Source organism: Dermacentor albipictus, chromosome 10, assembly GCF_038994185.2.
Source record: "Dermacentor albipictus isolate Rhodes 1998 colony chromosome 10, USDA_Dalb.pri_finalv2, whole genome shotgun sequence".
Taxonomy (NCBI): domain Eukaryota; kingdom Metazoa; phylum Arthropoda; class Arachnida; order Ixodida; family Ixodidae; genus Dermacentor; species Dermacentor albipictus.
In genome coordinates this window covers 51,004,234-51,032,141 of record NC_091830.1, presented here as the reverse complement: position 1 = coordinate 51,032,141, position 27,908 = coordinate 51,004,234, and the positions used below count along the sequence as shown (strand labels likewise).

The 27,908-nt window shown below is 49.0% G+C and overlaps 1 protein-coding gene across 6 annotated transcripts in view; it reads left to right on the top strand.

The window, feature by feature from the left end:
- The window catches only part of Prosap (SH3 and multiple ankyrin repeat domains prosap), a 210,851-nt gene that overhangs the window by 79,857 nt on the left and 103,086 nt on the right, over nucleotides 1–27,908 (top strand). The gene's annotated exons all lie outside the window — the stretch shown is intronic.

Here is a 27,908-nt window from a genome sequence, read left to right as displayed (position 1 = left end):
CGATAGCCCGCGAGCGCACGCGAATAGTATAAGCGCGGGAAGGAAAATGCAATTCGAGTGGGCGATACCGTGTGCACGCGTTCACCGTGGAGTTGCCGCGCGCTTGGCTACGCAAGGCACACACGCGTCATCTCCCGACTCCCAGAGGGCCGGCGCGTGCGCTTTAGCGCCGCGGGGCAGGCTCCCGTATAGATGCACGCGCTTTTCCCTACCAGTCCCTTAGCCTTTCACTCCCTACTCCTTAAACGCGCGTGCACCATTCCCTTCGTCCCCTTGCCCCACCCCCGCGCGTCCCCTTTCTCTCGCCCCTAGCCCGGCACGAGGAGGAGAAAAGCAGGGGGGAGAGAGTGGTCACGTGTCTCTCGGTTTTTTCCGCTCTTTCATCTCCCTTTCCATATTTGCTTTCCCCATAGGGAGCGACGGGAACACTGCAGGTTGCGCGCTATTGAGAGGCTCTTGCGCGAATCTGCGCTGTATAGACAGAACACGGCGAATTGCTTACACAGTTCCGTGCAGTTGGCTGAAGCCCAGCGTAATGGAGTCCGTGACAGTAAGCAAAGTGTGGAAGACTAGTAGAAAAAAGGAGTAAAGGCAGGCCCTGCGTGTTGGTGTTTTATATTCTTTCCCGTATTTGTCTTGTGTAATACACTGTCTGTTGCTGTGAACTATAATACCAGTTGGGTCCAAGCTTGTGCGGGCTGGAAGGAGAGGAGGCGGGTGGGGGAGACGTGTGGCTGTCGCGTTCACTGATTGGACGGAACGCATTGCGTTCTCTACTTGGTAAGCCAGAGGCCCTGATAAGTCAAAAAACACGTAGAAAGGAGATGTTTCCGGCGTCGCTATAGGCACAGATGTTCCTGCACTAGCTCTCTGGCAGGTCGTACGTAGACTGTGGTAGCGTCACTGTGGCCGGGTTAATTGTTTACCGCTGTAGGATAACTATACATTGAATTGTAAAGGAACCAACCGTTCAAACTAGAAAGTTAGAAGAACCTTTCCTGCGCCAAAGCGCGCCCGTATACGAAGAGATTAACGTTGAAATCTGTGACGTCACCCTGACCTAAGCAGCAATGGTATTCCCGCGCGAAATTCAAGAATGTTTGACTGTAATTTTCTTCAGTAATAATCAGCCCTGTCCTGCGAAATGATCGAGCGAGTAAGAAAGAAAAATAATAATTTTGAAATAACTCGTTATTGGCCTACAGCGATTTAGAGTTAGGCTTTGGTGTGCCTTTATAGTTCTCACCTCCGATAAAGCTCGTGTCATTGACGTTTTTATTCATTAAGTTACCTATACGTCCACACGAGCGCATTGGTTCACGACAGCCAGTGGAGATGACGTCCTCTATTCCGCCCCAAACCCGGCGGCATTGCCGACGCAGCTTCGCGGACGCCACGCTTCCTGCACATTGTCAACGCTGCTCGGTGACGTGGCGGTGCCGATACTGTCATCCTCCCCAAAAGGGGAAGCGAATCGTCCGGCAGCAGGCTTCGCACTCACTGCACATAACTTCACACCGACTGGCGTCTCCGCACTGTCACTCTCTCCCCTGCCTCCTCTCACTTCGCCTGCCTACATCCTTCCCGTCGTGCTCCCTACTGATTCGAACTGACTCATCCCCAGGCCTATCATGCTGGTGAACATCATCCGCACGCGTCTCTCTATTCTGTCCTCCGCGTACGCCACCGCGTCGCGGGGTTTAGTTAGCCCTGCGAGAGCGGGAAGCTTACCCCCCTTCCCCTCCATATTTCCCCACTGTCTCCTCCCCAGCGTGGTTTTCCCTGTAGGGCGTCCTCTTCGCACTAATGATGCACGTGTATTGTGTAAGCACGGCGGGAACGGCGAGCTAGGCATCTTAATTATTGCTCATTTAGGAGAACCTCGCATTTATGTCCTTAGCGCGGGCGCCCCCTGTGGGACGCCACCGGCACCGCCATTAGACGCCATTGTTGAAGAGGAAAAGTGAGTTACGCGCTGTCTCGCGGTGCTTTCTTGAGGACGGCGCTGTATGGCGAACGGCCCCTGTGGGCTGTTGCGTGATGCCGCCAGGTGCATACGCGTGCATGTTTGGTTCGGAGTGAGGCTCTAATGAGTAGCGCGAGGTCTGCATCGGTCGACGCGACGACAGCGGAGCGTCGCTGATGAATGCTCTCGCGCAGAGCGGGTTCATTTGGGCCTCCCATGGGAGACGATACGTGTTTCCTGCAGGACAGTAATTGACAAATAGCTTTACGAAGTATCGTCGCGTTCCATCGACTGTGTTACCACTTAGGGTGGAAGTTGCGAAAACCTTCAAACTCGAAAAGCTGACTTTGTGTCTATAGGCACGAAGTTTTTTTCGTAACTCGCCCTACAGTGGAAAAGCGGGGGCGAGCGTCTGTGTGCGTTTCTCCACAGTGGCGTTTGAACTTGCATCGGAATAATGAGACGCGCATTATTCTAAGCGTCCTCTTCGCTGACAGGCGCTGCTTAGTTGCATTTGTGGAGATGAATTTGTTTTTCTTGAACTCTCGTTGTCTGCTTACGCAATAATTATCACTACCGATGAGAGCGCCACCACAGAAATTAGAGTGCTGAGTGAAAAAAAAAATCACCGACGATTACGATACTCCTTCATGCTAAATTTGAGCGCAGCTGTATACGTGTTTTTTTTTTCGCGATATATTGGCTGGCATGGACAATCACTTACGTTGCTGCACGCTGCAAACGGAGCCAAGCGTGGTGCAAGCGCCTCGCTAATCGTGACGCGTGGGCGCCATTCACAGCAGTCTCCGCAGACGGACCTCCGCTCATGTAGTGCTTTGTTTCCATACAGACGACGCGCACTACTCTGGCGCCATCTCGTAGCCATCGTCGCCGTAAAGCCCGTCGTGCGCAGCAGAACGTTTTTCATCTTTCAGTTGTAAGTTTGCGCCTGTCCTGTCTTCTTACATGTGATTGTCTAGAAAAGCGCAACAAATGTTTCCTATTACAATGAACCAACTTGCCCAACAACGCATCCTGCTAATCTCAGGCTTTCGCCGTACCCTCCTCCTGTGCTTTCCTCCTAGCGCTCTTTTCGCTATCCCCGTCTTTCATCTCCCGCTGCACTCCGCGTTCGTTCTCATCTTTCGCTGTGCTGTTCGCTGGGTTACGAGGTAGAAGGCCGACGCTCGCCGCTGGAACGGGCGCCTAAGAGCTGCGTTCTAAAATGCGGAAAGTTAAGACACATGCGCAATATCTTGCGGAACCCTGCGCTAATGAAGTAAAACTATCAAGCTCGAGAAAATTAATTTTCATTTAGTGCTTTCGAATCATGATCGCTGCATGTCTAACGCCTACCGCAGTGACTTAGCACCACAACACCCATGGCGTTGCGCTGCTAAGTACGAGGTGGTAAGTTCGACTCCCTCCCGTTGCGGCCACTTTTTGATGGGGAAGATATGAAAAAAAGCTCGTGTACTTAAATTTAGGCGCACGTTAAAGTACCCCAGATGATCAAAACTAATTCAAAGTCCCGCACTACGGCGTGCTTTATAATCGTATCGTGGTTTCGGGACGTGAAACTCCGGAATTTTTTTTCACTGCCTAACTTTATCGCCATTGTTCTCACCTACGACAAAATGAGCCAAATCACATTGACATCTTGTGAAGATTTTATTCATTCATTCACTCATACATACGCTAACTTATCCATTCGTTCATTCAGCTCAGGCACGTACCCAGGGGGGGGCCCGGGGGGGCCCGGGCCCCCCCCCCCCCCGAAATTAAGTGGCATACCCCCCCCCCCCCCTCCCCGCCCATGCCACCACTACTCACACATTCCTAAAGCGCTGCCAGATCAATGTTGAGACTTGGCAGCTGTTCATCGGTCAGCTGTTCATCGGTTCATCATTATGCTCCCTTTTTCACCCCTTTTAGATGGCGGTAGTTATCGGCATCTCTTGTAATGTGAAGGACAGTTTTCTCATAGATTCCGCACCCGCGCGATTAACTCGAGATGCGTTCAATTGTCACCATCTGTTCAACCGTCCCGCGCATAGCTGTTGCTTTTGTTAGTTCAACCTTCTTTGTTTAGGCTGGTCCTTGGACCAGGAGAGGGATGCGGCTGTTACTCAGCTGGTCTGTACTCTCATGGTACGAGTTGCGGCCGGGGAAAACGCCAATTGCGTTTAACTTATCCCTTTGCTTCATTATTTCCTTGAGTTACGGCTCGCCGCGACGCTGGAAGATGCCCGGAATCATATACACTTGATATGGGTTAGATAAAGTGGGAAATAAAATAATGTGAAAGAGCGCCCATCATGAACCCCTGCAATAACCCTTAAACTAATAAGTAAGATGACTGTCGCCCGTTACCTCGTCTGTTTTTCCCTAATTGTATAGCACTTTTCGTGCGAAATTGGCAACTGGAAACAAAAATCGCAAGGAGTTGAGAAATTAAGCGATCTACTAAGGGAGAGAGCCAAGGCAACAACCAAACTGCAAGCAAAAGCGAATAATAAATAAGTTAACCGTTCTTTATGAGAATACTTATGGATCAACATATTTTTATTTAAAAAGGAAGTAGAGAAAACGCCGCCGGAAGTGGAGAACAATTACTTGTTTTGAAGCGCCTCACGTAGCCACTTCTCTGCTGTGCTTATGTGGGTGTTTTTCTAACCTTTCGCGGTGAGCGCAGTACGTCTAGAATCGCAGAGTCCTGCGCTCTACGCGGTTGTATGGGACTGGCGGCCGCACAGCGTTACGCGATTCGCGGAGCTGTCAAAACTGATCAACAAGGCGAAAATAACTGATATTCGAAACTATAACATGAGAAACACTGAAGAAGCCGTAAAAAATGAACGCAGCCTGAAATCAGTAAAAAAGAAACCTGGCATAGGACAAACCATGATGTATGCACTAAAAGATAAGAAGGATATTATCATCAGCAATCTCGAAGATATAGTAAAAGCAGCGGAAAAATTCTAAGGTGACCTGTATACAGTACCCAGAGGAGTCACGATAGCTCACTTAGAAACATTAATGAACAGGATACAGAAACTCTCCTATAACTAGCGATGAGGTCAGAAAGGCCCTGCAAGACATGAAACGATGAAGAGCGGGAGGGGAAGGTGGTATAACAGTCGATTTAATCAAAGATGGAGGAGACATAATGCTTGGAAAACTGGCGGCTCTTTATACGAAGTGTATATCGACTGCAAGGGTCCCAGAAAACTGGAAGAATGCAGATATTATACTAATCCACAAAAACGGAGACGTTAAAGAATTGAAAAATTATGGGACCATTAGCTTGCTCCCAGTATTATATAAAATATTTACCAAAATATACTCCAATAGAATAAGGGCAACATTGGATTTTGTCAACCAAGGGAACAGGCTGGCTTCAGGAAGAGATACTTTACACTGGATCGCATCCATGTCATCAATCAGGTTATCGCGAAATCTGCAGAGTACAATAAGCCTCGCTATGTGGCTTATATAGATTACGAAAAGGCATTTGATTCAGTAGAGATACCAGCAATCGTAGAGGCACTACGTACGTAATCAAGGAGTAGAGAACGCTTACGTAAAAAGCTTGGAAAATATTGCTACATGCGTGTGGTATTTGTTTGTTTGAACGAGGCGCGTAGGCGCCATAACTCCAGAAAAGAGGAGGAAGAACGAACTGGGCTCGCGCTGTGAATCTAACCGGTCAGCGCTGCAACCGTTGTTGTAAATATAATCTGTAAATAGTTTCTCGTCTTACTGACTCGTCCTTCGCGTAAAAATATCTACAGAGGTTCTACAGCTACCTTAATTCTACACAAGAAAAGCAGGGAGATACTTATAGAGAAAGGGGTCAGACAGGGAGGCACAATTTCTCCAAAGTTATTCACTGCGTGCTTAGAAGAATTCAAGCTATTAAACTGGGAAGGCTTAGGAGTAAAGATCGACGGCAAATATCTCAGCAACCTTCGGTTTGCCGATGACATTGTTCTATTCAACACAATGCACACGAGTTACAACAAATGGTTGGAGACCTTAACACAGAGAGTGTAAGAGTGGGGTTGAATATTAATATGCAGAAGATGAAGACAATGATAAATAGCCGGGCAAAGGAACAAGAGATCAGGATCGCCAGTCGGCCACTAGAGACTGTGAAGGAGTATGTTTACCTAGGTCAATTAATCACAAGGAACCCTGATCATAGGAAGGAAATTCACAGAAGAATAAAAATAGGTTGGATCGCATATGGCAGACATTGCCAGCTCCTGACTGGAAGCTTACCATTATTATTGAAAAGTAAGGTGTGTATTCAGTGCTTTTTGCCAGTGCTGACATATGGGGCAGAGACTTGAGAGCAAGTTAAGGACCGCGCAAAGAGCGATCGAACGAAGATTGCTAGGCATAACGTTAAGAGAGAAAGAGAGTGGTTTGGATCACAGAGCGAACGGGTATAGACGATATTCTAATTGACATCAAGAGGAAAAAATGTAGCTGGGCAGGTCATGTAATGCGCCGGTTAGATAACCGTTGGACTATTAGGGTTACAAAATGGGTACCAAGAGAAGGGAAACGCAATCGGGGACGACAAAACACTAGGTGGAGCGATGAAATTAGTGAATTCACGGGCGCTAGTTGGAATCATATCGCAGGGAGAGGCGTTCGTCCTGCAGTGGACATAAAACAGGATGATGATGATGATGATGATGATGATGATGATGATGATGATGAAGGTGGTGGGCCCCCCCCCGAAAAAAAATTCTGGGTACGTGCCTGATTCAGCTGATTCGTTCTATTGTTCTTTTATTCTTTCAGTCATTGAGGTCATTTTGTGACGGATTTCAGTCATAAATTCCTTCAATAATTCGTTCGTCAACTCAAATTATTTGTTATTATGTGCGTTTATTTGTTCAGTTAGTGATTGGTTCATTAATTCCGCACACGAAACTAGAAGCGATCACCTAGCTCTCAAGCGCATGAACACCACCTCATGTTTTAGTGTTTCCTTAGATTATCCCCGCAAGTATTAGGGACAGCATTCGACAGATTACACGGTCCTCTTTTTCGATTCACGGTGGTGATTCTGTGTCTCCCCGTAAGGGCCATAGTTAAATTTCCTCCCGAACACGTACAAGCTCGACGTGGCATGAGCTGCATTCGTCTTCTGTCACGAAAAAAAAGAAAGAAAAAGAAAGAGCTATGGAGAACGTAATGGCCCAAGCTTGTTTTGCCTTTTTAGTTTTTTTCCCACTATGCAGGAGAAAGCCGAGATGCTTGCATAATCCACAACCACGCAGAGAAGATTAAAGAGAAGCCGAGCGGGGTTTTATTTCTGGCCATTAAACGGGCTGCTGGTAGGGGGCGCAGTTGCGCTACAGCTTCTTTCATCTCGCCGCCGTTAGGTATGCAGAGGTGGCGAGTGAGGGGCCCTCTGGTGAGCACCCATTTGTTTTTCAACTTCTCATCGGCAGCCGTGTGTAGCGGAGGGGGAATCATTCACTGCGTTTCGTATCTACCTACATATCCGGCGCGTAATTTTGGCCCGTTCCGCGAGCAACGTTGCGGAAACTGCGCTTTTTACAACATCCCGTAAAAGCCTTGACGCGTGCCGCACCGGGAATTCGCGGAGAATGTGAGAGAACGTACGTCAGGGCGCGCTGTCGTCGCAATCACTTCGCGCTTTGCGCAAGCCTCGCCGCAGCACCGTAGCCGGAGCTATGCGTTTGACTCGCTTTCTTCTCCCGTTTTACTTCCCAATGGAGATCTCCTATCTTTACTGACAAACGTGGTCTGCACAGCCGTATGGTCAGATTTGCACTGCAGGCGTGAATGTCAGTAGCTGATTAGCAGGGCCGCCGTGCGAGCCTATGCCTCAAAATCGTCAGTAGCAGCATCGGCAGTGACATTATCCCGGGTGCCACATGGGGGGGAGGAGGGGAGTGAAAACTAGGTTGAGGAAAAGAGGATATAAAGAAAGGAAAAAAAGAATAATAATAAAATAGGAGGGGGAGCAAAAGGCTAGGTGGCGCCAGCCGCCGCCCGTTACAAAGGGTATAGCCGCCATCCATCCATCCATCCATCCATCCATCCATCCATCCATCCATCCATCCATCCATCCATCCATCCATCCATCCATCCATCCATCCATCCATCCATCCATCCATCCATCCATCCATCCATCCACTGCTTTGCGAGCAGCAGCATCGAAGACACGGGGGATTTCTTCTCATTCGCGCTTGTAGAGATGGCTCGCGCTGACGTCATCCTATAGGCGCCATGTTGGTGAACCAGTGCATTGAGCAGTTGCTTCCGTTGGCGTCTCGCGCGGCTCCAACGCTCTTCAACAGAGCCGGTAGTGCAGAGGCCGCCCCTAAGCTTTCCTTCCTCAGTGGAAGCAGGTTACCCGCGGCAGGGAATATGGATGACGTTATCCTGGGTGCCATATTGGAGAACCATTACGGTGAGAACCTACGTCCGTGAATTTACGCACAAGCTATCTGCAGAACCATTAAGAACGTTCAGGTTTGTTACGCCTTGCCTGAGACATTTCAAGCCCCCCAAAAGGGGCCGGGAATTCCAGAGCCCTCGTGGTAGAGTTCAGAAGATTAGGCTCATATATTAACAGCAACAGCCAGAACACCTTCTCAGGTCGCGTGTACTCAGAAAAAAAGAAGCGCAGGCCCGATTCCGCGCCGATCTCTGGCGACGTACGTACTAGTACGCTTTGGATAGCTTATTAGCGTGCTCTAGAGCGACATGGCAGGCTGTCGCAAGCACAAGCAATACTGACGCTTCACTGGTGACCGGGAGAGTAGAACGACAAAGTCGAAGGGGCAGCGCGGTTGGAAGACGATCGTCGCTGGCGAGGGCATTAATGAGGATAATCCGGAGGAAAGTGACAGGGCCCATCTCGCTCAGCTAGAGATTTATACTCGAGGCGAAATCCTAAGAATTCTCCTGCGGATAATGCGCATAACGAATTGAGGAACCTTCTGTAGTCGCGGCCGGGATCGGCAGTAAATAAAACGAATTGCGAAAGCGTGACGGAGGCAAAAGGCCGACGGTGCAAGCTGAGACGGTAGCAAAGTGAACAAACATAAGGACAGCGGTCGTTGAGAAATAACGTTGCGAACGGTAAGACTATTCAGCCTGATAACTTCCCTCAGAATTAGTCTGAAGGCTCTCGGGTGAACGTATTCTGTATTTGACAGAGGCTGTGTAAGAAATTCTACAATAAAAGGAAATATGACAATTATAAAAACCGGGTAACGTGTTTATTTCAAGCAATAAACTAGAAAGAAGAGTCATGCTCCAGAACAGAAGTATGTAAAACTGCTTAAAGTACGGAAACTTAAACAGCAACTTGGATCGCGGTGCGCCGATGTCACGACGTGCCAACTTGTTCAAGTATTCCAACAGAACAAAAACATTGAAAACAAGGAGGGACCTGGTAAACTTTAACTCGGTGGTGGGATCGAAACTCATATGAACCAATAAATAGCGACAACCCCTAACGAGAACCCCGTGAGTCGAAATCTTCTCATTTCGAATGCGGCCACCAAGTCGTAACACGGTCCCGCTAATCTCGAACAAGCTGTAGCCTTTCACGTGCGGATACCTCGAGTCTCCGAAACAACCGATAAACAAAAAGGAATAGATACTTCGGAGGAGGGGACGACGCAATAAGGAACTGCCTGCAGAGACCAAGACGTAGTAGTATCTGCTCTTCCTTTCCGGGCCTAAGTCTCGCCAGACGGCGGCTGCGCTTGTTAGCAAGCACACGCGTAATCTCTCTTACGAGGCGGCAGCAATCTCCTTCCCCTTTCCCCGTGGCGGGGTTGGCTGTGACGCGCCGAAGGGGCGCGCCTGGAAAGGTATGCAGCGGACGGGGCCTAATGAACGCAAGCCGGGAAAGTGCGGAGTGCTTACTTCGTCATCAAAGAGAGAGAGAGAGAGAGAGAGAGAGAGAGAGAGAGAGAGATAGAAGGCTGAGAAGGATGTGAGGGCGGAGAGAAAGAAGGCCTAACTAAGAAAGAAAGTAAAAGAGACAATAAACAATGAAATATTATCTAATTACATGAGGAAGAGGTCAGCGAGAATGAAAAAGAAGAATATGAAAGGAGGCAAAGGGCGAAGATTAATAGAATATCAAACAAAGTATCGCTGAACGAAATGAAGAGAGAAAGGAAGAGATTGGAAGCATACAATGAAGAGATAGGAAAGAAGAACGAAACGGGGTAAGATAAATGAACAGAGGAAGAAAGAAAGAAAGGGATGCCGGGAGGCCACTGATGAGAATTAGCCGTCAGGCCGAAGAAACCTCTGCAATGATCTACGGAGGAAAATAAAAACGAAGGGAGCAGGAGGGGCAGGCAGCGTGATGTGGGGTGGAAGGGAGACGGGAGGATGGGGGCGTGTGGTGGAAGTTAATGTCGGATGCGACGATGCAAAAGAAGCGGTCGGGGCGAGAGGGGGGCCTCGGCAGAGGACTAAACGAGGAACAAGCCGCCGCCCCCCTCACCGGAGAAACCGCCATAGACCGAGGCTGCTCAACGCTAGGTGGCGCTACAGCCGTCGGCTTGGCTAGCGGCTGCTCCCAAGACCAGTTTCGGTTTTTTCGCCTCGCAGCCGGGTCGCACGTGCGGACCGGCAGGACTTTGTTTTTGGTTTTTCTCGAGGCGTTTAAGTTGTATTGCTTTGTTTCTGGCGCGCGCGCGTCGTTGTTGGCCTACGAGGAATGCGGCGAGGAGGAAGGCGCGCACGTAACGTCTTCCCGCGTGAGGTGCGGAAGCCCCCTTCCTCCGCAAGAGGGAGAACGTGGCCGCGTGATCTGCGGATGCTACCGCCCCCCCCCCCCCCATCGCCCTCTGCAAACTTCTCATCTAGGGGCGCTCACCTGGGTGTGCTGGTCGTCGCACTAATTGCGTGCACCGACAGCTGCCGACGCGCACGCGTATCCTTTGGTCTTAGCCGAATGAGATTTTAAATGCCCCGATAACAGCTCGACTTCGGGCTGTTTATTCTACACAGGCATTACAGAAGGGCAACGTTGGCGCACGAATTCGGCGCCAGCTACTCACGCTTTTGCGCACACACGCACTTACACGCACAGACACACGCACGCACTCACGTTATTGAATGCCGCGAAAAGTTCTTTACTTTTTGTGATCCTGAATCTACTTGCTGCTGAGATGCAGTTGTATCAATTTCGGCACTTATTGGCACAATTTGGGCAATTTCATTAAATCCGAATGTATTACGTGCCAGAACCAGGATATGATTATGAGGCAGGCCGTAGTGGGACACTCCGGATCAATTTTTACCACCTGGGGGTTCTTTAACGTACACCGAATGCATGGTACACGGGCGTTTTTGCATTTCGTCCCGTCGAAATGCCACCGCCACGGCTTGGATTTAATCCCGCGACCTCGTGCTTAGCAGCACAACGACAAAGCCACTACGCCACCACGGCGGGTATAGGCACTTCTGTGTTTTCTATTCTGCAAAGAAAAAAACACTTGCTTTTGGAATTCAGCTTTCCAAGATGTTCACACTACTTTAGTTTCTTAATTCTTGCCCCTTCTAATTGGAGCTCTTGCCCGCAGTATATATATATATATATATATATATATATATATATATATATATATATATATATATATATATATATATATGAACATTAAAATGGTTTCCATGTTTTGCAATGCTGGAACACGGCATACAAGATACACAGGCGCCCAAATTGACTCAAATGCATGTCAGGAGAAACTCCAATTGAAGACTACAAAGAGTACCCATACTCATAAGAATTTATACAACGATTTTCGGAGGGGCAAGCATTCCTAAAATGGTGGCTTTTAATGTTATAGCCTGAGTAATTTGTTTCCTGCTTTAAACTAAGAATAACCCCTACGCGTGCGACGAGGTGTGCTTGCACTGCAGCGAATAATAGATGTTCTTGGCCACGCATGCAATGCACACAATTCCTCCCGCGCGCTCTAAGTGTTCGTAAGAGCGCTGCACAATACTGGCCGGCCATTCGAAACGCGTACTGAAGAAGAACGAAATAAATCCTAGGGAAGTGCAATTAATGGAATTGCCGACAGGAGACGCCCGCTCACGGGCAACGGCACGCCCTACGATCGCCCCATTAAATTATTCTCCGCAAAGGCGACAGTGTGGGGAACGGGCTCGTGGTTCGAGAAAGTTGCGTACCCGTTCACGTTAGTCAAGGCGTTGTCTCATTGTACAGCGCCCTTTGTTCCTCATTTTTTTTATGTACTTAAGGGTTAACTCAAATTATCACGTCGTGATTACGATGGTGATGACGATGTACCAGCCGCGGTAGCTTAGCGGCTATGACGTGGCACTGCGGAACTCGGAAGTCGCCGGGTGCGATTCCGGCCGTGGTAGCCGCATATTTTTTCAGTGTGGGCAACATGCAAGAAAGAACGTTCGTGTACTTAGATTTACTTGTACCAGATATAACACCACGGTGGTCAAAACTTTATCTGCAGTCCTTCAATCCGGCGTGCCTCATAGTACGATCGTGGTTATGACGCATAAAACGCCGGAATTTAAATTTTAATGATCGTTATCGCATATCTTCTTCTTTGCAGGCGTTCTGCGTGACCTGGCCTAGTAAAAGCGCTTGAAATATTTTAGCGGCGTTACGCGTCTGTTGTGGCGCGCAAAATTTCCCCCCAGAGTATGCGAGCGAATACCTGCGTTGTTTTATTTTATTAATGTGGATTAAAGTGGATTAAGGTGAATTAAGTTGTATTAAGTCTGGTCCAAATTAGAGTCAGGTGGATCAAGGTAGATTAAGATAGATTAACGTTGCATGGTACTAATTAGAGTAAGGTGAATTAAGGTAGAGTTGTGACGAACACCTTACAATGTATGACGTCACGTATCGTGGACGTAACCAGTTAATTAGCGAAGTCAAAATGCTTTCGCCCTCAGATCACGGAAGGATACTTAAGTAACTGCCAATTGTTTTATTGCTTACGTTGTGTCAAGCGCTATATGTTGTTTGTGCCAGAGAAGTTGAAGTTTACCCTCTAACTACTTACACGTAGTTTTGCGTGTTTCTGTTGCTTTGCGATAGTAATCGTGAATCATACCTGAAAAGAAAATTGAAGAGGGCCAGCTTTCTTTTTCTTCATTTTTTCGGCATGCAGTTCAAACGCTCCGATTCGGATTTCGTGGAACTGACATCATTTGCAGGCTGCCTCCGTGGAAGCCTTCCTTGAACTTGCTTTTTCACTGGGTTGTGGTGGTGGTGGTGGTAAACATTGTTGAAAGGGGAAATGGGTAAAGGGGGACGTGGCTGAGGGATCGGGCTCAAGTAAGGCCCTCGGCCTGCTTGGCCTTCTCTGCTCTGTCCACCAGTTCAGGCTGTCGGCCGACGTCCCCGGAACTGAGCCTGGCTGTCCATTCAGTCTCGCTGCTGACGGGGAGTGGGGGGTGGGGGTGGCGGTGTGAGGAAATGGGAGCGAGGCGCATGCCCACATTATGTGTGTGAGTGTTCCGGGATCATGCGTGACCAAGTTTTCAGTTGAATTTGGCTCTTGAGAAGCAGCGTCGACCAACTCTCTCTCTCTCTCTCTCTCTCTCTCTATATATATATATATATATATATATATATATATATATATATATATATATATAGTGTGTGTGTGTGTGTGTGTGTGTGTGTGTGTGTGTGTGTGTGTGTGCGTGCGCGCGTGCGTGTAGGCGTGTGTGTGCAATCCCTTCTGCGGTTGACAAAGTCGGAGGGCGCCAACGGCAAGTTCAGTTCGCTTTCACTCGCACAGAGCTGCTTGACGTCAGCTGCTCTCCGAGACTGTACTTCAACCCCGCCGCCGCTGTCGCAGCGCCCCCTACCGCGAAGTCGGCGCACTTTGTCTGGTGGCACTGACACGTGTGCCGTCCTGCATATTCTTTGAATCTTGCGCTCTGCCCCGGACGCAACGATAAACGCGCATGGCTTCTGTCCTTGACAGGTCGCGGAACAGAAGTCCTGATACGGAGCACATGTAGGTCCCGCGCAGGCTAAAATGCACCCCGCCGAGCTAATAGAGATCGCCGACCCCCGCTGCATGGTCTCCCGCTCCCACGTTTCGAACTGCCTCCGATATCGACCTGATGCCGTCGCTGTTGCTTTTTGATCCATCACGACGAAACATACTGCCTGTGTAGCACAACTATAGACGTGATAACATAGGTAATTCTGATAAGTCGTGTTGAATAGCATTATATGCACGAGCATATAGCAATGTATAGCGTTGTATCGCATTTTTTTGCTTCTTCTGTTTCGTGCTGTGAACTGCGTTATTGAACGAACTGCGTCTTTCGGCCTTCAATTTTGCTTAAATGCACGGAGGACTCCATCGTCAAATGTTAAAATCTGCAAGGCGTAATCACGTGATCACGAGATAGGTATTTATTAACATCAGCGTTATTGCTGCGGTATATCTATTTTATCAAGTTTGGTAATCTCAATTATTATCCTGGATGTATGCATTTTTTCTGCTGTATAAAACATAAGCACAAAGCGCTGCAACGAGCAAGCTTGCTGACGACAAAGTATAAGGACAACATCGCGTGCATTTTCAGGAGGTGCAATGTCTGAGCTATCATTGTGCGCGCTCCAGTGATGGGGGTGGCGTGATTATGGCTCATGTAAATTCTGTGTCTGTCGCAAAGCAGACTTAAACCACACCATGTGGGGGTGCCCTAAGCACCCCCTTCCCACTTTCCTCAAGCAATTAATATCTCGTGAGGAGCAGTGGGTGGCTGCCTTGCGCAGCTCCAGGCCCGATCTTCAAGAGGCCATCCTGGAGTGGGCTGAGAGGGTAAAGGAGGCCTACTTCAAGTAGTTCCTCCCCCCACCCTCTGTTCCATTGCCCCCTTCCCTTTAAAGAGGGATAAATAAATTTTTTCATCATCATCATCATGTGACGATTCCAAATTTTTAGCCCTACGCCGTGACTTCTTTTAGCAAGGAATGCGTAGCCGACGTGTGGTTAAAGGTTTCATAACAGTGCGAGCAGTCTTCGGTGATATATGAAGTACGTCAGACGGCTACGGCTGCTGACGGGTAGTCTAATTTACATATGCGGCAGCGACTCTGTATAGAAAGTTTTCCTCGTTTTATAGCCCTCGTGCTGGAAAAAAAAATGTTTAGTGCTCCGCTTAGCACATGTTAAATCACGATTATGTATAGAGTGCTATTCCAGGAATAGGTGAGGGTTTCGTCTGCTAATGGGGCAGACGTGAAATACGACCGCCACCTTGTAAATGAGGCTGTTACAAAACACGTTGCAGTTTCAGAATGAAATGTGCGCGCCCATGAGTAGACGCACTCCCTTGGACACGTTTCAAGAAACATATTCGGGGACAGCGCTGGCAGGAAAGACCTTTCGCAACTTGTAGCGGCTCGGTGGAGCAACGCCTATAAGACATGCGCGGTTTCCCAGTTTGCGACGAGGCGCATAATGAGGCGCTTCTTCGAGCGGTATTACTCAATTAACGGCGTAACTCCGCGAAGATCCATCAAAGATGACACGGCTATAAAACTGCCGCCATCGCCACTCGCTTGCAGGATGACGCAGCTTTGATGGCTATGCGAAACCGTCATCCTAGCGAGCTTCCATTGCAACGCATACGCATACGCAACGCATACATACGCATTGCACACAGACGCGCACGTATCACGGGGTTGCGTAATTCGTATGCTAAATGCTTTCGAGCTCTTAGCGGCATCTCCTGTGGAAATTCGCGAAGCTCTTCGGCAGTGTTGCGTTTGAGTTGTCGCCGCTTCCACAATGCCGAATGAGATGCAGACAGTGGCGTGCAAAAGGCCTGGGTAAAGTTTTATGCGCATATCGACAAACACGAAGCCTTGCCGATTGCTCAGCAGACGACAAAAAATTAAAAAAAAAATGAAGGCACGCTGTAGACTTGCACCATAGAGTGATTAATGCTTTACGGTTCTGGAAAAAAGATAACGCCATGAGGACGGCCGGGCAGACGACGAGAGAAATAAGATCGCCGATGGGGGGCGTTCCGTACTCGACGCATTTGTGCAGGCCTGCGTTTTATCACGAACCCGCGTAGGGACCTCGAGCAGACGTGCGCGCGCGGCGTCCTTTATGGAAAAAAGTCCCAGAGCACTTCTGCTCCGCGACGATTTGTTTCGTGTATGCGCAACCCGCGCGAAGCGCTGGCAAATAAAAACGGAAGCGAAGGAATTCGGCGCGCATCGGGGGGCCCCTGACATTTTGCGATAGAGGGGGGCGCTGTTTGTTCGACCAACCTCCTTTCACAATTGCTTTGTGTTTGCTTGCCCGACCGTGGCTCTTTAGCAATCCAACCGAGCGAGACGAATGTAGGGCCCGCGGATGCGACGCCCTGCCTTCTGCACATCCTTTGAAGGGAGGTTATGTAATCCGGGTTATATATATATATATATATATATATATATATATATATATATATATATATATATATATATATATATATATATATATATTACGGCCTTGTGCCTTTCGGTCGAATTTGGAGCAAAATATAGAGTTCCAGAAGGAAATGAAACGGACAGAATAGAACTATGGCGGTGGCGTGATGTCTGCCGCTCAAATGTTCGAACGCAGGCGAAATGCGCCGAAGGATATTTTATTTTTTATTTTTCGGTTGGCGCTGATGCTTTTTACGAGTGTCCTCCGATGACCCCTTTGAACTTCTCGAAGCTTGAAGTTTGAGATGATTGGTCGAGCTCAGTGAGCCAGGGTGGTGTCGATTCAGCCATGGCGGTGTGTGACGGTTGTAGTGGTGATTCGTCTTCTCGGTTTTTTTTTCTTTTGCGGTTATGGATTTGACGAAAACACTGGCGCTCTTCGGGCTCGGGAGGCTTGCACAATTCTTCGCGCAGGGAGTTAGGTGGCGCTAGATGAAGAGAGATAGAGAGATGGTGAGAAAAAGAGAGAAAAAAACGTTGTCTCCTCGAAGGGGAACTGTCTCATAATCATCATCAACAGCCTGGCTACGCCCACTGCAGGGCAAGTGCCTCTACCGTACTTCTCCCACTACCCCGGTCATGTGCTAATTGTGGCCGTGTTGCCCCTGCAAACTTCTTAGTGTCCTCCGCCCACCTAACTTTTTGCCGCCCCCTGCTACGCTTCCTTTCTCTTGGAATCCAGTCCGTAACCCTTAATGACCTGTCTACTTCTACACAATCGAACAGTCGCAGGCTAGCAGAAGCGTCATTGTGATAGAAAAAATAAAGCACACAAAGAAACTAGGCGATAGAAATAGCACCGCCGCGCACGGTATGTAAAAGCTGCCTATGTGCACTAACGTGTACTATAAGTTATTACATGCCATAACCACTTAGCTATCGTGGGAAAATGCGTTCAAGTGAAGGAAATTAACACTTTCATCCGGAATTAGGAACGTGAAAAAATCCACTAGTAGCTGGCCTCAACGACACTGAACGAAACTCGCACGCTCACTCGTACCTTCTCCTCTTCTTTTGCTTCGTCCTCTTTGTTTTTGGTACTTTTTTATGCTTTTAGTTCCTACTTTTTCACATTCCTATTGTTGTTGTTCTCCTGTCCTTTTTTGATGCGACGCAAATAAGAGAAAACTCAGTGCTTGTCACCGAAGCGTTAGGACAACGCCCTCCTCACTTTGATCGAGCCGAACCACGCCCCGTACCACCTAATTAAACGAGCGAAAAACTTTTCACTTCAGGAAGCTCTCTCTCCGATAGATGTTGCGATCGACGAAACTGCCAGCGAAAAAATCATTAGAAAAACTAGGTCACCCGAAAGTTCACGAAAGTTCACGCCCGCTCTGTCACGCCCTCGTTCTATGCGCTGACTCCTTGAAACAGCTGCACTGCAACAGGTTGAGTGTTAGTGGTGACTAGTGTCTCGAAGTCACGAAGTTGACATGCCGTGTGCAACATGACACAAGAGGTGGACTTCTGACATGGTTGCAGTCACCGAATTTCCCGTTAATTTCTTTTTCTGACTGCTATAGACTTATATAGCACGAGGAACGAAAGAAGCGCCACGTTGGTGGACTGTTAGCGACTGGTAAGAAAACTTCCTATGCACGAAAATTTTCGAGAATCTTTCTCACGATGTCTAGATGGGGCAGGAAGGTGTTCCGCCGCAATATGATTCAGTTGACTGTATTGAGCGATATATGGACAGCCGATGTGTCTTCGGCAGTTGATTCGTGCTTTTCCTGCAGCAACCACCTTTCAGGCCATGAAAGCAGCACATTATTCTGCTTCACTGCTTCTTAACTTAGGCAACTTTAACAAAAGTTAAGCTCCTAAGGAATTCTTTCGCTTATCTAACCGCATAGAATTGACAACACTGTGATTGCCTGAAAAAGCCGTTAACGGTCTCTGCTTTCTTTCGTTAAATTTCGGGTTCTAATATTTTTGTTGCCCCGTTTCTTTACCCAAGTTTCCAGAAACGAACTCGACGCTTTTGTGGGTAGCATTCCTGCCTTCTCTTTTTCTTACATCCTCCTTCGTCTGCTCATTTCCGGTACAACACTTACGCCCGGAAGACGAAAACAAACGTGTGAATTTGGTTCACCCGGCTACGCCGAGCTGACATTACGCTCCACAAGAATGCATTATATTAACGAGAGAAAGGGAGCGTCAGCTGCGACGCGGAGATCATACCCCGGGGCTACCTGGCTCTATAGTAGTCAGCAGGCCGTGGACCTCAATTTGGAGCGGCCCGACGTGGGCCCACTATCAGACGCGGTGTCTTCGATGACCCCCCCCCCCCCCCTCCTTCCGCCCAAACAACAAGCACGGCCGTAATAGCGGCACGGGAAGTGACCGCGCGACGGCCAGCGATATTCGGCCAGGCCGCCCTCATTTACCGCGCGGAAGTGTTTGCAAGAATAAGGCGGTGTACGCATCGCTAATACCGTCGCGGCTTGTATTACGGCACGCGGCATTACGTATGCCTCGATGTTACGGAAGCTTCATAACGTTTCCCCGCACCTTCCCTCCCCAAAATTGGTCCCGGGAGGGCTTCACCCCGAGGCGTACACCGTGTAAGGTGCAAACGCCACTCACGCTGATATGGTCGCGATAGAACTTCGGCATACCGGCGCGCCGAATACAGCCCTGCTGTGTGATCGGCTGGTTTCGGACTTCCTCTTGTGGCGAGCCTGGTGCCATATAGTGACTAAAGCTTTATCTGGCCTCTGAGATCTGCGCAGTGATATCATTCTGTTCCGAGTATGTTATATAGTCCCGAGCACGACTCTCATTTGCCTCAGGTTGTATACGGGAATAGACAGTATGGTGTGGTGGTTTTTCCAGTGGGGCGATATTAATAATGGCGGACTACATCAACAGCTTTGATGTCGTTCCTACTTAAATAACTCGGCCCACATTTGTGGGAATTAGTCACTGTATTGAGGAATTAGGTCAAACACCGCGTTTGCCTGTGTCCCCTTTTATTAAATGGATGTTTTTCTCGAAAGGCTCGTGTAGCAAGATAATTGAACAAGTACGTGGTGCGATTTGTCTTCTACATGTTTTCGGGTGTCAAATGTAAAAGTCTTTTTTGAGGCCTTCGGGCTGATGTTCAAGCTCTCCTGGTGTGAGTCGGTATTCACCGATTTTCTTTTATCTTTCGCCCAGGTAGTAGAAAGCTGCTTCTCTGCAATGCTACATTTATGAAGAAAACTAAAAGGTAGATGTAGGCTGATTCAGTTTAGCAGCGACCAAGTTAACGGAATTCAAAGCATGGCTTTGAGAACTTCCGTGTTTGGTCATTTACACGTCACCGATTTGAACTAAAGCTTTAAATTCTAAAATGAGGATGAGTGGCAACTTGCATGCCAAAATGTTTTAGAAGTGCCAGTTCTAGGCAGGGAAAGTTGCGCAATCTCTTGGGTTTTGGTGCGTTCTCTAATTGACAGAAATATATTGTTCTGGGAATTCAAGAAACGCACACAGAGTGGTATGAAATTCCTTTTTGCGCAAATGATTTTCAACAGCCAAATTCGGACCTGGCAAACGCGGAAGCGAAGAATAGTCACGTGATTTCAATGCCGCAAAATCCTTTTGAGCCCTAAGTAAAGTTTCGGACCTGTTAAACATGAACCTGAGAAAAAACGCGAGTCTGAGAGAAGCTAAATGTATAAACAGCACAATTTCTGTACGGAATACTTTTTGTTGATATTTGTATTGGAAGCAAGGAATCAAATAAGAAACGAATACAGGGTAGGTAATCAGAATAGCACAACGTTTGTCTGATCTACACTTGCGTAGGAGAAAGCGAAACCTAAGCTTTCAGGGATCAATAACATTGTTAAGGAGCCAGTTAGAGGGTTAAGCACAGTTCACAATTGACAGGGATCTAACGTTTGCTCAGAGTGATTTATTAACCCTTTTTCTTCGTTGCTCAATGTGCAAGAGAAAACGCTACTGTTACCTTAGCTCATGTAGTAGTTAAGAGGCTAGGTTTGTGGAGTAACTTATTAAGAGGCTAAGTTTCTGGAGTAACTTACATAACGAAAGAGCGCAAGGTATGCAGGTATTACAGCTGGCGATGAAGCACGACCTTCCTTCCTTCGTACCTCGGAAGGAAAGTTGAAGACTATAATGCACTGGCGGCAAGTTAGTGATGTGCACTGCAAGCCAGGTATCAACGGCCTCGCCTCATTCAGCGTCCCCGGGCGCGCGCACGCCCTTTCAAGACGAGGCGGGGGGGGGGTGGCATTCTTTTTTCCTTTCCGCTCTAATGCCACGGGCGGCGGCCGACGGATGCGTGACATTGATTTCTATCGCGGACCGCGAAGAAGTGCTGTCAGTGCCCGCCCGTGGTCTCTGTGCTGGCGCTTTTCGTTTTTTTTTCTTCGGACTCGTGCCCGCCTGGTCGGGGCCAGTCACCTGCCCGCACTCGCCTTCAACGGCGGCGAGCCGGCCGGCCGTTAGGAAAGCCGCACGACCGCTCGCTTCCAAGTGGTCGCCGCACACGCGGAAGAAGGGTTCCACGTGTCCATTCGCCTTCTTGTTCTTTTCGTTTCTTTTTTTCCACGGTTCTTATCGCTCGCTCTGTGTGCAGCGTGCCTGTGTGTGTAGTGGGATTGAGACCTCCTTCACGACCCTGAAATCACCTCCACGCGAGCTCACTCGCAGCCCACTGTTTCTTTATGGCTTTCGCGGCGTGTCTTTGTTGTTGTCCAGCCGTTGGCATGCGTTCGTCCATTGGGGGGGGGGGGGGGGGGCGTCTTTCTTTCGGTTTCATGCTACTTTTTTTCCGCTGTTCGTGTTCCGCGCTCCAGCTCCGGCGTGTTTTCGTAATGTTTGCGCTGCCCGCGAGCTTCCACGCTCGCGCGGGCCGGCCGGCCGGCCATACTCTTGAGAATGCGCCGTCCTGTCGACTGCGCCACAATGTTCTGTCGACTGCGCCACAACGTCCTGTCGACTGCGCCACAACGTCCTGTCGAGGACGCCACTCGTAATGGCGCGATGGCGTCCGTGCCGCATACGGCCGACTCTGAGGCGGGTTCATGTTTTCCGCAGGGCTGCCTTCCCGCCAGTAACTGTCGGATGTCGAACGTCGTTTTTTAGCTAGAGTCCCGTCTCTTACATCTATTTAGCAGCCACTGTGCACTTTTGTTATGCGAAGTTGTATCATACCAACTGTCCCTGCTACTTCGCCGACATGGAAATGAACGCGACAGAAATAGCTAGAGGGGAGGCGAAGGATCAGCAGGTGAGGGTTCCCAGGCAATCCAGTGCGACAGGTACAGAGAAAGAAGTATGAGGGAAGCATTAGTACTTGTCTTTGCTAAGGCTACCTTTTGAACGCATTCTTTTACTCGTTGTTTTTAACATTTGGTTGCCTGTTCGTGCTCGTATTTTTATTATTCCTGGTGTAAACCGCATGGAACTGCTTTGTTTCCGATAAACCATAACTTGAATGACATCCTATGTGCCTCTGTGCATCTAGTGTTATGTGTTGGTGACACCACGACTATATATGACAGACCCGTTTAGGATTACTCTGCTCGCTTTTTGTGTTGTTGATATGGCATATACTGTGGCTTTGATTTTCATCTGGTGTCCGCAGTGTCCAGTTTTCTAGTGGCCTGTTCTTCTGTTGCTTCGATATGCTATTATGGAAACGTTCAATTTCGGTTTTCCAAAACACCTATAACTTACATTTAGCATTCTTGTAGGGTCGAGGAATTCCCAGGAAATCTCAAGACTCAGTATCTCGCTGCTATTATATTCCATCTGAAGAGTTCTATTTGCTGTTTACTGGTGAAAGCCAGCTATAATATAAAGGCCAGCTAGTTCATACTCGAACGACCATGACTGCTTTGTATTGGGTCCAATGTCGCATTGCGAAACGCGAATATTGAATGTATAGATTTCATTTGTAAGGAAACTAAATTTTATGAGCGATATTGTTTCCCATGTTTGTTTCTTATGAGAAATAAGTTTTCGCGCGAGAGAGTTGTGTTTTCACGTATAGTCAAATTAAAATCCGAGAGCTATCGTGACCGTAGATTGTGTGTATATCGTAGTTTAGGATTTTCCACTATGAGAAATTCAGTTAGTTGAGTAAATTTCTTGCGTCACATGGATGGCCTAGGTATGGATGGTTCGAAAATATTTTTGCCGGAACGGCGTCCGACGCCGACGCCGGATATTCCGCGACGCGGGATCCTTAACGTTATCGCCTTAAAATATTCCTGCATGGTCCTTAGACTTGCATTGCACAAAGCCCATTGCGCACAAATATATAACCTTTGTACCCCAATTTTGTTTGTTTCGCTCGATGAAATAACACTTCTGAGTGCATCGCTTGTTGTTTCCTCATGGCGTTACCTCCGTCTCGCTGCGTCAAAATATGGAAACCGTTTAGCAAAATTTGCACATTTAGTCATATGGTCTCAGCGCTGCCAAAACGTGGCCTCAATTCTTTTTCCTGCTTATTCATTTCCTGACGCCACGGACCAAGCAGCAGTCATCATCGCTTTACGAACAATGAAGAGTTGCAGTGAGCACCATTTTGTTTCTTTTTTGCTCTTTCTTTCTTCCTTGATACCCGTCACTGGCTGTACGCACCGGTCCTTCGGCAAAGTGATTCGCTTGGAGTTCCGCACTGCTTCGGAAATCGGCTCAGCGAGCCATAACTCATTTCGTACTTCCGCTTTCCCGTTACTCTAGAGACCTTGAACCATGGTTTGTTTTTAGCCTTTTTATTTGTTTCTACCTTGGACACGAGGCATCGTATTTGCGTGCTGGTTTCGCCTGTAAATGCCTGGGCACGGTTGGAACACGAAGGGAAGTAGGGATGAAGTTGACGAGTCGCGGTAGGGCAGGAGTAGCGTAACATCTAAATCACCTTGGGCACAGTTCACGTTACTGTGCCCTACTTCACAAAACGGCATTCTTCTAAACTCCTCGGCAATGCGCCATTCTCTAATGACCTCTCGAAGTTTTGCTGCGGGCTATTCTCTTAACGCCTTCCTTTTAACTCCGCATTTTGCCCAGTTCTATAAGAGCCTCTTCCTGCGAGCTCCTTTTGCCTTGCTTCCATTTTTCTGCGACGCTCTCCACAAGGCGTAGCGTAAACGGTCGTTGTGCGAGGCTTGATAGACCGGTATACGTGTTATGCGGTCCGTTTATTGCGGTCTCGCTCATTCCGTGGCCCGCTACGGCGTGACGGTGACGCCCGCCAGTCGGAAGACCGCGTCGTCCACCTCCGGGTCGCAGTTTACGCGGACAAGGTCGTTTGCCGAGCGCGACCTTTCGGAGGCCGACGGCGGAACAAAGGGGTCGTTTCCCGTTTTGAGACTACGCTGTGCATCTCGAACGGCACACTTTGCCTGCGGTTACGACGGTCCGTGCCGGCTGGATTACTATGAATGCGCCGTCACCTCGTGATGGCTCTTTGCGCGAGGAAGTGGCGTTCCAGTTCCGTCGAAACAACCCATTATTTCTTTCTCCGTTCGTAATGGCTTTCTTGTTGTTATGGCGGCTGCAGAGGTCTGTGTTCATGGATTGCGGCTATAGTTTCTTCCGAGATTGTTTTTTATTCCATTGTTCAGGAAAGAAATGGGACTGGTGCCTCATTCGGTTGCTCACAGTGCGTGAGTTATTTGTTTATACCGTATTCGGTTAGCAACTAACAGCTGCTAATGACCCTTTCTAACTGAAGGAAAATGTCGCTTTGGGTCAACCGGAATGATTCTATGCCCTGAACGAACAAGCTAGAGAAGAATGCAAGCATCACGAATAAGACAAAAGCCTAATAATTACATATTTTTTCAATGCTGCTCGTAGACGCCAATGCGTACGGTGCCAGTCACTTTAAATCTCGCCAAAATAAAGGTATCCCCGAAAATGAGCATCCGAGAATACGGCCTCTGGTGCTATTCTGGAAGTTGTCAAATTCTGCCACGTTGCCAAACGCGCCATCTTGACAGTTGTGATTGGCTCAGAGGGACGCTACAGTCTCTCTGATTGGCTCGATCGAAACTCCGCCGTTGCGTAATTTGCCAGCATGGCGGAATTTGGCCCGAATAGCACCCTAATAGTTACACACGCAAGTAACCAGTGCCGATCTCGCGTCGGCACCGTGGGCACTACGTTATTTTGGTGGGCTTCCGGTGGCCGTCGTGGTGCATGCCTTACCGAGTATATCCGCTTAGCGAAACCTTGAGCAGCCGAATCCGAGTCGTGCGAAGGGGAGGTAACCTTTGCCGCCGGTATGCCCCATTGTGTCCGCCCGAGGACCTGGCCACCGTCTCTCCCGTTGCACTCGCTTTATTTCTGTTCCCTCGCCTCGGAGTTGATGTTAAAGCAAGGCTGCTTTCTCCGAGCGCCCTAATTTGGCCGGCGAGATTATTAGCCTCCTAGCACGCACTACGCGCGGGCACTTCGGCGTGGTCGTGACTGATTCGAGGAACGAGAGAGGAGGGAGAGGGCAACAAGAGCTAGAGAGAAGGAACAGGCGAGATGAATAGTGAATAACGAAGCGGTTCGGCGTGCGTGTGTGTGCGGGCGATGCGTATCGCCGATAAGACGCGTTGATGGGGGAAGGAGTTGAGGAGAGGGTGCAAGCAGGCAGTGCGGCGAAGTCGTGCTCTTGTCGTTGTTACACTTTCTCGTTGGCTGCCAATCGCCGCCGCCGCCGCCGGCAGGGTGCGATCAGCGTTCGCTCGCCCATTGCCCGTTCCGAAAGGCAGGCGATGCCGCGAAAGTGGAGGCAGGCATTCGAACCCGCCGCCGGCGACGGCCGCGTCCGCGCGCCGTCCGAGTATGTAGGACTACAAGTGGCGCGACCTTGGCGGGCCGCGAGGAATGACGACGAGATAAGGGTCTCTCGTCGAGAGCAACGCGGGTGTTTGGTGCACGTGCGTGCGTGTGTGTGTGTGTCTCGGAGAGAGAGATTGTGTGTGCCCGTGTGTGGTTTGTTTATGTCGCCTCGAGGTGGCGGCCATATAGTTCGAAGCGGGTACAGAGGGTGTCACTAGTAGTTCACTGTGCACTGTAACCACACGCACAGCAGCGTTTCGTCGTGCTTTTACGCGCGAATCGCGCGTGGTATGTAACGGTGTCATGTAACAGCCGCTGGGCACTCGTGACGGGTCCCCTATCACGAATATCTTGTTAACGGTCCCGCAAGATTAAGTGTTTTTTTTTGCTTTATTCCTTCTACATCTTTCCTTTCAGTCCTCCTCTTACTTCTGAATTCGCCCGCTCCGTAGCGTTGGTGGTTCAAGATGTGACCTTGTCGGGGGGCAGCGACATGCGAGCTTAGCCGGCGGTGACGAGAAATTATGCAAACATCGAAACGACAATGTTCGGTGTGTTCTACATGCTCACGACTCGAGTTATGGAACGAAACGGTGTTAATTGCTTTAGTCGTGTGGTGGCGCCGTTTGAATTGTGGATATATTACACAGGGCGTGGCAGTTCAGCTTACAAAGCTAACGTCTATCAAGTGACAGCGCATACGTCTACGCGCGCAATTGATGCTTAACGAAGCACGAAATAATGTTAGTCGTTCCCATTTGTCCCGTCTCATGCCCTGTTGTTTGAACGAATCGATTTCAAATTGAGCTGGGCGATTGATTAGTCAATCTGCCGATTAATCTGTTCGTGTTTTAATCGCGAATAACCGATTCAATTCATATTTGCAAACTCAGACAAGCGTCGGCGCCGACGTTCCAGGTTAACTTGTTGAACAGCGAGGAGATGAACTAAACTGGACTACAGACAGAGTGTTCCAACGGTGCTTGCGCGCGCCCTCCCGGGAGTCAGGACAAAAGGCCACCAATACGCGCTGCACTTGCGAGCCAGCGCGACAAGCGGTCGGGTGAATAGCCTATCAGAACTGTATGGGTTTATTCTGGCTGAGTGAGTTTGATATGCAAGATGCCCGTACACTCGAATACGCTCGAAAGGCAGCTGTCTGCACAAAAGGGTGCAGTTCTTCTTTCTTTGAAGTCTATGTATAAATATTAAAATTTTGGAGTTGCTACCTGACCTGCGTAAATCCTAAAAACCAGATTATTCGATTAATTTCTGAAAAAAGAAAAGGTTCACATGGGTGTGACTGAAATGTTTAATCGATGCACCAAGCTCTGCATTAAATCGTACGTGTTACCACATATGTATGGTGAACACGTGTTTTGCGCTTGAAGAGCCTTCGGGGGAACGCGAGTGACGTCAGCAGTCAGAGGCGCACGCGGAAGATATCCGAGCCTCAGCTCATTTTCGGTGTGAACGGAGCGCGTGCTTCCTTCGCCGCTGTGTAAGCTTGCGGAAGCTGCGGGCGCGGAGCGTTTGCGTTTAGGGCCAAGGATGGGGGAGAAGCGCGCTTGCCCTAAATGACTTCGAGGTGCTGACACTTTGCGAAACGCGCCTGGTGGTCCAAGAAGAGCGCGAGATCTCTGTACTATTTTTTCCCTTCCTGCTTCTATTTCCTGATTTTCGAACACTGTGACGTTGCTTCTCGGGACTTTTGTTTCGTCTCTTATAGGAAGCAACATGAGTGCGAGGCTCCTACACCGACTCGGAGCAAATGTGGTCGGCTCAGAACAAATGGCGTCTCCTTGTTTTCTTTCTCCTTTTTCTTAAAGGCGAAGCTTTCTGTGCCTGCCTGTCCCTGTTGCCCCCTCCCCCCCCCATGCACACGCTCGCACACAGTGTCTCACGTCTTCCTTTTCAACCTCTTCTCGTAAGTTAAATTTCTCCTCCTCGAAATTTTCGAAGTGGCCTAGATGTGGGTCACGAACCCTCGTCTTGACTTTCTCAATCGCACGGAATTGTATAGGTATACACATAGTATCATCAAACCTCCATCTCCTCTCACCTTATGGGTTCTCAGCTAAAACTGCGCCCATTGCCCAATTACTAACAAGTGGCGTGTTCCTGAAGACAATTGATCGATGGCATTTCAACGTCCCAAAAGCGGCACATCGGCTACGAGAGACGCTCTATATAGCTGGGGACTTCGGATTTCTCCTCTCGTAGGCAGCTATCGAGCCCGTGTAGTTGGGTGTTCCTCATGTACAGTACTATAATCTTACACGGGGGGAACCAACGGCGGAGCTCTTTCGAATGGTGCAGTACTCACTGCCTTTGAAAGCACAAATGTTTCCGCGTGGGCGCCTTACAGGTATACGTAAACACGCCGAGAAGCGTGGGCGTGTACCCGGTATAGCACGACGAACAAGGGGCCCAGCTGCCGCGTTCTCGGCGCTTGCTTGACCTAGATGCTGCCGGTGTTGCGATCACGCATCGCGCGTCGTTCTCACGCTTTCACGCTCGCCGCCACCCCTGTGATTACTTTGGACCCCAAGGAAGGAAGGGCGTCTGCACGTGTGTGACGTTCGCGGTGCCCCCACCGCGCGCCGATGAAGC